The sequence below is a fragment of the Pinus tabuliformis genome, chromosome J (assembly GCF_031772625.1).
Source record: "Pinus tabuliformis cultivar Carrire ecotype Pingquan chromosome J, CPIR1, whole genome shotgun sequence".
NCBI lineage: Eukaryota > Viridiplantae > Streptophyta > Pinopsida > Pinales > Pinaceae > Pinus > Pinus tabuliformis.
The window spans coordinates 1,088,866,145-1,088,878,171 of NC_142295.1; the positions used below are offsets into that span (position 1 = coordinate 1,088,866,145).

At 36.3% G+C, this 12,027-nt stretch overlaps 1 pseudogene; it reads right to left on the reverse strand.

Moving 5' to 3' along the window:
* Positions 1 to 2,480: 2,480 nt before the first annotated feature.
* On the reverse strand, positions 2,481 to 3,310 carry LOC149230813 (putative sugar phosphate/phosphate translocator At2g25520 pseudogene; annotated as a pseudogene).
* Between the last annotated feature and the right edge of the window lie 8,717 nt (positions 3,311 to 12,027).

Here is a 12,027-nt window from a genome sequence, read left to right on the forward strand (position 1 = left end):
GAGCCATGATGCAGGAGCAAAATCAGAAATAGAGAGCGATTTGCAAATGAATATATGGTAAACTGCAAAAAGAACAATAGGTAAAAACCATTCAACTTTGAAAAACAATGTAAGATGATCATATTACAATCTAAATGGATCTCAAATTACAAGAAGTAGATTAAAATAGGAAATTCAATATAACTGATTGCTTAATATTAAATAGAACATCATATTTCTTACAAAATGATGATTGAAAGGGATCTTAAAATGCAAGCAGATTATCTTTGAAATAGCTAAATGTCCCGTGTCTGTAGCCTATGGGGCAAGAACTGATCGCATAGAGAGAGATAACTGAATATTAGCCCTTAGGAATATCTTATTGCAATGAATCCAATATTGCATCTGAACACAGTAAGACTGTAAATGAATAGATAAGTTGAAATAAGTCTACAAGATAAATTCCTTACCAAAATTGAGTACTACAAATATGAAGTTGCTGCAGATATCTGTTGGTTCTCTCAAATTCATCTTCTAGTGAGATTTCTTGTTCCTAATGAAAATAACTTGAGTCTTAGAAGTTAGAACATACATTAATTATTTTTATTTCTTGGCTTGCAGAGGGCTTTCTGCCATTAATACTGGAGCGTGATTAAATCTGCTCTGAATACTGCATATATATTTCAGCAATATCAAGGACAAAATTCTCAAAATGAGGCACTCAACGTTGGATTCAGGAATACTGTTATCCATTTGCAATTTTGCACAGTTCATAATTGTTGAGAATAGAACTGTCAATTTCAAGCCCATTGATACAAATGACTGGAAAGTGACAGAATAATAGCAATTACAACTTTTTTTATTGCTAGTGCTTCATTGAACAGACTCTCAAGTGTCTCCCATTGACCTAAAATTGACACAGTTTTTGTTCTCTTTTCACTGCTTAGTCAAGCTACTCAGAATCGATAGACTCTAGAGTACACTTATGGGCCCTGAAAATAGGTTGAAAACAAATTAACTCCCAACTACCAGAATTAAACACCAACAGAGAAATATTGAACGAAATCAAACTACTCCCAACTACCAGCATAAATTTTCAGTCTTTTAGCCTAAAATGATAACAATGGTTACTGTTACAAATGGTAGTTGATGGCATCAAAAGTAACATCATCTATCTGATAGACAGTAATTAAGGAATGCTTCAGAAGCTACGAATTTTGCTAACTCACTGTAGGGAGGTTATAAAATATATATTTAGTTTTCCATTGTCACTGCTTAGTCAAGCTAATCAAAATAGATAGAGGACACTTACAGATCCTGAAAATAGGCTAGGAACAAATTAACTCAAGCAAGTCAGTAAAAACTAGACGCTCAAGCACGCTGCATGATGATGGAGTCATTCTCAAGCAAACACCAACAAGAACATATTGAATGACATCAAACTAGTGCCAACTACCAGCATGAATTTCAGTCTTTTGGTCTGGAATGATAACAATGGTTAATGCTGCAAATGACAGCTCATGGAATTATAAGTAATATCATTAACCTGGCAGACAGTGATTAAAAAATGCTTCTGAGGCTACACCTTTTTCTAACTCACTGAAGTGAGGTTATCGATGAATACCAGAATGAGCATTGGAAAAGTTTTAAACAACAGTGCACATTCAGGTCCTGTGAGTAGTTAATTCTGGATTAGGTGCAAATAAGGCTATCGAAGTTACAGTCCAATTGGTGTAGTTCGGAAGTTTTTACTATAATTGTGTTTACCCTCTATATCATAAATGCTTAGTTTTTGAAATGAAATGAAAAACCAAATGATACCTTTAGATCCAAACTTTCAGCATACCAAAGCAACATGCGCCTACACAATTCTTTTGAACTGTTCAATTTGAAGGAATGTACGAGGCCATTATTTTAATTTTTTTTATGAGAACCAAAGACATTTATCAGAATATCTAAAACTACACACAAAGCTCCTGACTTACCTTCATCCAAAGTATACAATGCTCCACAAGATTAAGAGGCTCCCGCATCTAAAATCATCAATCCAAAAGAATGTGATTGAAATTGTCGTGCTACAAAGTTTAAAATCTCTACCTTTTAACTAATAAGATAATTAAAATAGGATTAGGAAACAATGGATAGAATGATCAACAAACAATGAATATTTTTCGTTATTCATCCTGTGATAAAGGGTCCGGTTGCCACAAAGAATAAACTCGACAGCCAACAGAACATTGATCCACTGCTGAAGTTGTTATCCACTAGGGTTTCATTTTTGTTATGGTCTGCACTACATGTGCTGCATGAATTTCAAAGGGATGAGGGTGGGTGGAATCTCAGGCAAGTTTGGTGGAATAGATACTCCTAAGCTAAAGGAAGTTCACTCTTTGTGGTGCAACCCTGAACCACTTTCATAAGATAAAAGGCAAACCAAACTATATCACATTGGTACATGACATGATACCTATGAGAACAAGATCAAAAGCCCTTCGTGCGTAATCTAGACATTGGCATCATTCTTGTTCTTGCCTTCGGTATCTAGGTTTTGTCCAAGTAACCTACTCGGATCTTCATATCCATCTAAGACCTTCTTCCGAGCCTCCTTTACCTTAAGTGACTGCAATTTCAAATGATTGTAGAAGCAAACCCCCAAGAAAGCCAAGCCATACCCTAACAGATTAATACCAGTCACTCTATCCTTTATAACAGACCATGATAAGGCAATCAAGAGCCAGTCCTTGACAACACCTGCAACATTCATTGTAAGGGCCGATGTGTTACCAACCAAAAGAAAAACTACCAAGTTCAGCAGAAATGCACATGCACATTTGGCACTAAAAAGCCTCACATCCAGATAAAATGAAGAAGAGGTTGCTAGAACCGGGAACTCAATAATTGCCCAAGGGATTGATAGGAATACAAAACAGAAAGGGGCAACATAGTACAGTGATGTTATTGGATTCAGACTAATCCACTTAGCGGTCAGAGGTATTTGAATCAAGACTAACCGTGTTGCCTCAAACACCACAGCACCCAATTGCAACATGACACCCCTAGAATTGAACTGGGCTTCCCCATATGCAGCAATTGAAACCCCTAAAGAGATTTCAACCATGTTGCCCATAGTCTTTGAACTGAAACACTCCTTTCCCAACAAAACTCCAATGGTATACACTGCAACAGGCATGAGGGCCTTAAGCATCTGTATATGAACAAGGCCAAGGTAGGAATGAACAAGACCGAGGTTAAGGAGGGCATGAGGCTGAGGAATGAACAAGGCTGAGGTTAAGGATGGCAGAGTTTTGATAAATGGAACGATGAGACACATGGCCTTTATGGTAGGTCCCACATAGCATTTTGTGTAGAATGATTAATATGCTATGTGGTAGCTGTAATTTATAAAATTTGCATTTGCATGTGCTACACGTGCCTCCTGCCTCACTGAGAGGTGTGACCAGAGAACGATTGCCTTGAAGAAACTCAATTGCTAAACATAAACACATAGTTTTTCAGCAGATGGAATGGGAAATCTAACCAGGCTCACCACCAGAGGTATAAGATTTCAAAATTTTTGATCGTACATGTAGTCACCAGAGAAGATTTGATAGTGGAGATGCTCCATTTAGGGTTGACAGATCTCAATAAGGCAGCAATTTTCTTTCTGCCGGGTTGACAGATCTCAATAAGGAAGCAATTTTCTTTAGTGCGACAGAAGATTCAATGTGGTTAGCTACAGAGCATCACTGTGGGGACTTTAAGGAGGAAGAAGACGTGCCTAACTTTCTTGGTGCCATTCCAGCTACGACTACAGGTGGAATTTGGCCTCAAGCTTTCAAAATTGTTGATCATTTGAGCTTCCTAGTATCCTTAACTTGAAGTAGCAGCTTGTCACTGTAGCAAATTAATGACTTGTCCGCTGTAGCATGAAACCATAGGACATTATTGAATCTGGAGCTTATGTTGTTAACTGCAAAACTTTGAAGTCCCCATTAACAGTACCAAAGATGTATTTACTTAAATACAACAAATACACAGAAATGGATAAGCAGCCATATTTATTATTATTGTCTGTTATTGCTTCCTTTTTATCTAGATTACCATTATTCAATTTTGTTTTCTGCTACACTTTAAAATAGAAACATACATTGCAAGTTTCTAGTGACTCATGCTTTTGTTATTCTCCCTGTAAAGGTATTGTAAACAGCACATTGTAGACAGATAGATGGACGAACAGATAGTTGAGACGCTCCATTTAGGTTGACAGGTCTCAATAAGGCTAACAAATTATGGGCTTCCTTCTTCAGACGACGATGTAACAGATTCTGGGCTTCCTTCCTCATGGCAAACCCAATTCCACACCACCCACCAAGTTCTCTACTGCAACTTCTGATTCAGAGCCCAAGACTTTGGGACGCGGTACAGTCATAAAGAAAACCATAGATGTGTTAAGTCCAAGCAACTTCCAACTCAGAGCCCGGTTCAATCATGAAGAAGACTAGGGACGTGTTAGCACCAAGCAGACTTGAGACAGGATGGAGACCGAGTTGTCGGCAAGTTGGAAAGAAGAAGATCTCCGAAGATTCATATCAAAGAGCTGTTGTCCCATCAAAAAGACCCTTTCATCTACTGGAAACATGAAAATGGTGGGTGAGTTTCCTGATTTTCTTTCCAAAATCATAGGTCCAGATTATAAGTGATAGCAAGGTAGGCTAAGTTGTTTGGATTTTGTAGTTTGTAGCAATTGTTGACACAGTTTATTGTGTTGCTTCATAGCTCTCCCTATTGTGCTGCTTCTGCTTCACAACTCTCTTCTGCCCTGGAACCTGGGTTACTGGTTAAGAAGGAAGGCTCTGCAGGCAAGTACCCTGGATAATAAGAAAATAGCTCCCGTAGAGACACCACAGACACCACATTAACATGTCGCAACTTCAGCGACACTGCACAAACATGTGGCAACTTTAGCGACTAAGAAATGGCTTATGGAAACTTTATCTTACTTGGCATTTCCAAACTGGCTAGAATTTAATATTGCTAGACTAATGCTAGCATTAGTCTACAGTTTGAAACAATTTCGAAATATGAAAAACAGAAAACCAAAATAATATAAGATTATCACCCCTCCGCCTCGGGAAGAGGCTAAATAAGACCACAAAAAAAATTAGAATATGGTCTGCGGACAACATAGCACATTGATGCCTAAAAACTTACTAAATATTTTGGGCGAACTAATGTTAAGCCATCAAAATCGATTACTATAGTCCCATGCCATTGCCAAATGGCAGGGACTAATAATGGAATGAATGGCCACAAATATTTTATAAATGATATGAACTTTCAAACTAACACAAACATAACTAATACCAAAAGAAGATTATAAAAAAGGATACTAACAAAATTTTACCCATAAAATCAATAAGGTGATCAAGCCAAATCATGTGGATCTTCAAAAGCCAAAAAATAACTAGTCAAAATAATTTTTATATGACTATTGGAAAACAATATAACCATAGAAACCTAGAGAGCACATAATTTAATTTGCCCTAGCAATTTTAGAAGTGAAGTGACATCTAGGTCCCTAGTCAAATCTTGGTTCATAATCATATACTCCATCAAACTTTGGACATTATATTACTTTTAAGCTCCCCATTATTTGCAAATTGCATGGCCAAAAACATATTTTTTATATGTTTTCATAGAGCTAGGGTTTTCTCAACGTGCAAAATCATAAATTTGGACCTAGGTTCAAATTTAAAGTCATTTTGGGCACTATTAGTCATTTCCATAACATCTGGATAGCTAAAATATAAGTCCCTAGTCAAATCTTGGTTCATAATCATATACTCTATCAAACTTGGGACATTATATTACTTTTAAGCTCCCCATTCTTTGCAAATTGCATGGCCAAAAACATATTTTTTATATGTTTTCGTAGAGATAGGGTTTTCTCAATGTGAAAAATCATAAATTTGGACCTAGGTTCAAATTTAAAGTCATTTTGGGCACTATTAGTCATTTCCATAACATCTGGATAGCTAAAATATAAGTATATGGCCCAACAACATGAAAGTTCATTATTTTGTTCATTTTTATACCCCATATTCAATTTGAAATATGTCGATGAAGGACACCAACCCATGAGTTGCAACTACCCATACATCTCAAACCATTGTTTGGTTTAATAAATCATTAGCTTTGATGGACTTTGGGCATTCTACTACCTATAGATTCCCCCTTATCAAATAATTTCCATAGTTGGAACATGTTCTAATGGCCAACTTTTTAATCTAATATTTTTCACAATATGGAACATGATTAGAATTATAATTCTATGGGTTAAATATTTAAATCATCATCCCTAGAAATAATAAAGAGTGTTTCAAAATTAGGGTGGCCAAAATACATGTGTAGGATATAATTGCATAAAGTATTGTTAATCATTTCATGTTGTATTCATAAGAATCAATTTTACATTCTCTTGAAATGGCTCTAACCCTCAATTCCCACTCACTGCTGAGTCCAAAATTCAAATGGGGCATTATTTTAACAAACCCTCATCTCTACTAAATTTAGAACATTAGATTTCTTTCAATAACCCCCTTATTACACATGTCCCACTACCAAAGCATTTTTTTATAGGACATTTCATAGAGCTAGTGTTTTGTTAAAGTGAGAAATTCAAGAATTTGGATCGATGGGTCAAAGTTGCATATCATTCTCCCTAGAACCGCTAAATAGTGTGGTAGCCTCTATGTGGCCAAACTATATTTACAGTATCTAAATACACATAATTTATTTCTTTCTTTCATTTTATGAACTCCATAACACCCATTCTGCATGTGCCCCTAAAGGGGTCTAACCTCAAAGTTGCAAATCGCCATAAACCCCAAAATCATACGTAGTTCAATAAACCATTCTCTTTAACATAATCATGACATCAAATTTCCTCTATATCTCCCAATTTCCTATAGGTTACATGATTCTAACATGTTTTATTAGGTGTTGTTCATAGCTAGTGTTTCACTTAGTAAGGATCAGTACAAGAATTTGGATTTAGGGTCAAATTTGTAAATGGTTGTTCTAGGAATAACTGGATAATGTCTATGTCTATGAATGGACAAAATGCAAATGTATGATTTGATGAAACTCAATCTTATTAATTTATTCATTTTATGCCCCTAAGACTAGTTTCATTTTTGTCACTAAAGGGATTTCATCAATGAGTTTTAACTCATCATAAACCCAAAATTAGGTCTCTATTTAATGGATCCTTATATGTCATGGAATTAGTACATTAAATTACATTTAGGGGGGGCTTCTCCATAAACCCCATAGCTAGATCATGTTTTAACAAACATTATCTAGAGCAAAGGTTTCAGTTAATAAGGATTATCATAAGAATTTGGATCTAAGGATCAATTCTGCAACTTTCCATTATGGAAACTAATGGCTAATGTACCAACCTCAAAATGGATGAAATATATGAGTATTTTCTAATGATATATAATTTTGGTTCTTTGTTCATTTTGTATGTCACAAGGACTAGTTTTACACGAATTCCTAACGTGTTGTACCACATGAGTTGCATCTCATCATATACCCCAAAATGCAACTTTATTTAAAGAACCATTAGGTCCAATAGAATTAGTACTCCATAATACCTCTATGGATCCTTCTATCATGAGTCCCACAACCAAAATATGTTTTATCTAATATTCTTCAAAGATAAGGTTCACTCATTGAGAATCATCATAATATTTTGGATCCATGTGTCCAATTTGATTTTTTTTATCTTGGGAACTATTGAATAATTTGTTTGCCTCTAGATTTCTAAAATATATGTGTAAGATATGATGGAACAAAGTTTTTTTTTTCCTTTTAATTTTTATAACTGAGCGGATAGTTTCACATCTTACCCAAAATGGCTTTGACCCTTGACTTACAACTCACCAAATGTTATTGGCCCTCAAATTCAGAATCATCATCTTTAATGGAATTAGAACATCATATTACCTAAATATACACCCATTTATCTCAAAGTGGGTCTCTGACAAAGGCGCGAGGTCGCCTTCACCTAAGACAAAAGAAGAGATGGACGAGCAGACAGAGTAGCACGACGCGAACCCACAGGCGATGTTCGCCTGCATCAAGCATCCAAGAGAACAAGAGAAAGGAGGGTCAGGGACGAAGTCCAAGTCCACTAAGACGTCGTTGGACCCAATCACCATCACAGAGGGCGAGTTGCACGAAATTGGAGACATGGTGCGAGATGTCACTGTGGAGGCCCTACAACAGTTTGAGCAGCAACAACAACTAGTATTGGGGGCTATCTAGACAGGTATGTAGGAGGTGCAGACCCGCGTGTCACAGGCTGGCATGATGTCTACCAGCCTTTCTATCAGCACTTCAGAAGCTACCGAGATGCTGTGCGTGAGGGTATCCAGCGCGATAGTGCTTCCCGATGGAGCACTGACCACAGAGAATGAAGCTTATAGGCATACTGTCAACACCTTCAAGGGAGTAGGGTTGAATTTGACAACGCTCCTTGGCGAGGTGTTCCACCTATTACAGGATGGAGTGATTACGGAGTTGAGGGCTCGTGAGCACCACACTCTACAGGTGATCAATGAGCAAAGGATTAGTAATGCGCAAATGGCACTACAACGAGACTCTGCCATTGCCACCATGACTGAGGCTACCGACCAAAACAAGCGTATACTTCAGGTCATGGAGGAGGCATGCCAAATGGTACTAGAGTTGGCTATTCCTAAGAAAGAACCAGTCAAGGTGTGTATCTGCAAGCTAGCTACAGGTGTGCGCGATGCTAGTACAGAAATGGAGAGGATTCAGTTGGAGTTGAACCTGTAGATCACAGAATTACAGTTGAAGGTCGAGCCTTCAACTGTACCAGAAGTAAAGGAGTAGCGTGCAACCATTGTCACAGAGGGTATAACGGCAGTTGAAAGTGCAGTAGCGGACTGCACACAACTCTTTGAACAGTCGTTCGAGGTCCTTCATTAATCACTTTAATCACTTCATTAACTCATCTATAAAAGCAAATATCTCCATGGAGCAAAAGGGATAGAAGTGAACATAGCTACATACTGCCGAATTGAGAACCCAGTTGTGCCTTGAGATAAACGAAGGTTAGCAATGGGCCTTGTTGTTGCACAAATTGTCTAGGAACCACGACAACGCTCAGAGTAAGGGTTGTCACTCTAATCTTTACTCACTCCCTTTAGACTCCCTCCTAGATAAGTCAAGGGGGGTATTCTATAAGGTGAATGGACGAGGGTAGCCTGTGGAACACGGGCTCTAGGATATTTTAAGGATGAACAACTTGATGAATTTAGAACAAGTCTCGGTCAATTGAGATAGATAAACACAATCACAAGATAAAAATGACTACAGACCAGTGCCTTTAATTTGAATTAACCAAAGACTAAATAAATGACAAGTCATCCAGAGCAAATTATAATGTGGCAAAGTGAAGATCATGAACGATTAAACGTAAACGCCCAAAACTTTATCATGCAAGAGATTCCAAATTTAAAATGATTTTCATTAATGACCTAGATCTAGAATTAGTTAACTTTCTCCTATAGTCAATATAATTTTTAAAACATTAGTCGCACCTTGACAATAGAGAATCACAAAAATACATTTAATCATCAAATAACACCAAGGAACTTTCAATTAGTATTTTAATTATTCCTTAGGCAATTAGTCGAATGAAGAAATCAAGATCTTTTAATGTGACGTAATTCAAATGAATTAAAGGGTTAAAAATTAAAATTTTAATGGGCCATAGGCCACATTAAAATATTAAATGTGAATGCGCCAATCCATTTTTAGTTTATTTTATCCTCAATCACAAAGTCTCAAAAAAAAAAAAAAAAAAATTTATGATTTTTAATTTTGTAAAAAATAAAAAATCAAAATCAAATGTCACAAAGATTTAAAAAAGAAAAAGGGCTTTTATTTTATTTTTTTAGAAATTTTCAATTTTTAAATTTTTTTATGCTTTTAAATGTTTAGATTTTTTAATGTTTTAGATGAAAATGAAAACAAATAAAAATAAAAAACCATAAAAAAAAATGATAAAATGTTTAACATAAATCAAATCAGAAAATAAGCTTAAGGGAAATCGAAAATAATAAACAAAAACCGAAACTTTGAAATGGAATAGGTCTAACTCAAAGCAAAGAATAAAATCAAAATTTAAACTTTCTTAACTCATAAATGAAAAAAAAAAGGAACGATGCTAACCCTAACCCACTAAAACATAAGAAGTAAATAAAAAGAAACAAATCGAAATGTTTGCTTGTTGCTTATGCAGGTTTTGACGACGAAATGGAAGTGCAGTGAGGAGGTCGTGAATTGCAACCAGCGAGAAGGACACAGGGGCAATGGAGCAGCGAGGGATTGATGGTTGCGATGGAGCTACAGAGGGAGCAGAAGAGAGCTGTGCAAGAGTGAATGGAGCAGCGTGCAAAGGAGATCCACGGGCTAAGGAGAGGCGTTTGCAGGCAGAACTGTGAGAAAGGATGGATGCAGGCTGGATGGAGGATTAAGGAGTGAGAAGAATGGATATGGGTTGTGAAGAGTTGAGAGTTGTGGGACGGAACTGCTGTGAGGGCAAGGAGATACCACACGCAGCAGGAGAAGAATTCGCAGGCAGAGCAGCGAGGCGATGGACGAATTTCAAGGGTAAAAGGAGTTAGGCAAAGGGATGCGTTTGCAAAGTTTGAAGGAAGTGATGGGATGATTGAAGAAAATGTAGATGGGAGAGATGGCAGCAAGGTTGGGGTTTGCAGATTCGTAGAGAATGTAAGTAGCAGCAAAAGGTTGTGGGCCTTGTAAAAAAAATCAAAATTTTGCAGCAAAACGAAAACCTAACTAGCAGATCGAAAAACTTAGAAAAATGGTAGCCAGAAAACCCCATAAATTCTTTTTAAAATGTTAAATCCTTTTGCTTCAGATTTATTTGAAACCCTTATAAAATTTTCCAAATTTAAAACCTTTTGAAAACCTTGGACTGCAAAATCTTTTGAATAATATCCCTGCAAAATTATGCAAATAAAACCCCAGAGATCCAGATCTTATCCTCCAGGGCCTAGATTTGGACTCTACACGGGTTTCTTCCTCAGATCTGTAGCTGCATGAAAACAATAAAACACCCAAACAATATATACAATGATAAAAAATAGAACCCAGAAAAACCCAAGTCAGAAAACCAAAAATAATTTTACAGATCTCTGCACAGTAATGGCAGATCTATCAGATCTGAGGAGTGTGAGTCCAACTCTGATCCCAGATCTGATAGTCTAAGCCTCTCAACAGCCATATCTATCAATTTTGCATATAAAAAATTAAATTTTTAAATTTTAAAGGAGGTGCTTAGCTCAAAACCCTTCATGCATCACCAATAAAAATCTTATGATAAGACCAGGATTAAATTAAGCTAGGCTCTTCAAAAAACAAGGATTGGGAGTTGGCTGGTCCTAAAAATTAAAACTTTCCTGCAAAACTCAATTTAGCCATCAAAATAGAGCGAGAAAATGATAATAAAATTCAGATAAATAGAGATACTTGCTATTACATTCAAAATTTAAATTATGACTTAAACCCTAGCGACTAAGCAAGATACTTGTACTCAAATCACTCTTTACAAACTATTATCAATTGCTAAAAAAAATGACACATGAAAAATGACACATCTTATAGTATTTCCATGAAGAGTAACACCCGCGAAGATTAACCCCAAAGTCTTTCTTTATTATTCAAAAGAAATATTACATGAGAGATTTTCACTTAACACAAGACTCTAAGGTCGAACGAATTGACTGACGAATGACTTCCTATGTAAAGATAAATCCTCCAACGGCTAGTTTGAGTAATCCTCGTCAAAGCAATCTCGATCGTTGATGAGGATTAAAATTTCTTTTAATCTCATCCGTCGAAATATTAAATTCTTTAGGAAATTCAATTTTTTCAATTAAATGCATTTTAATTAACTCAAAAATAAAATTAAAAAATTGAGTTAAT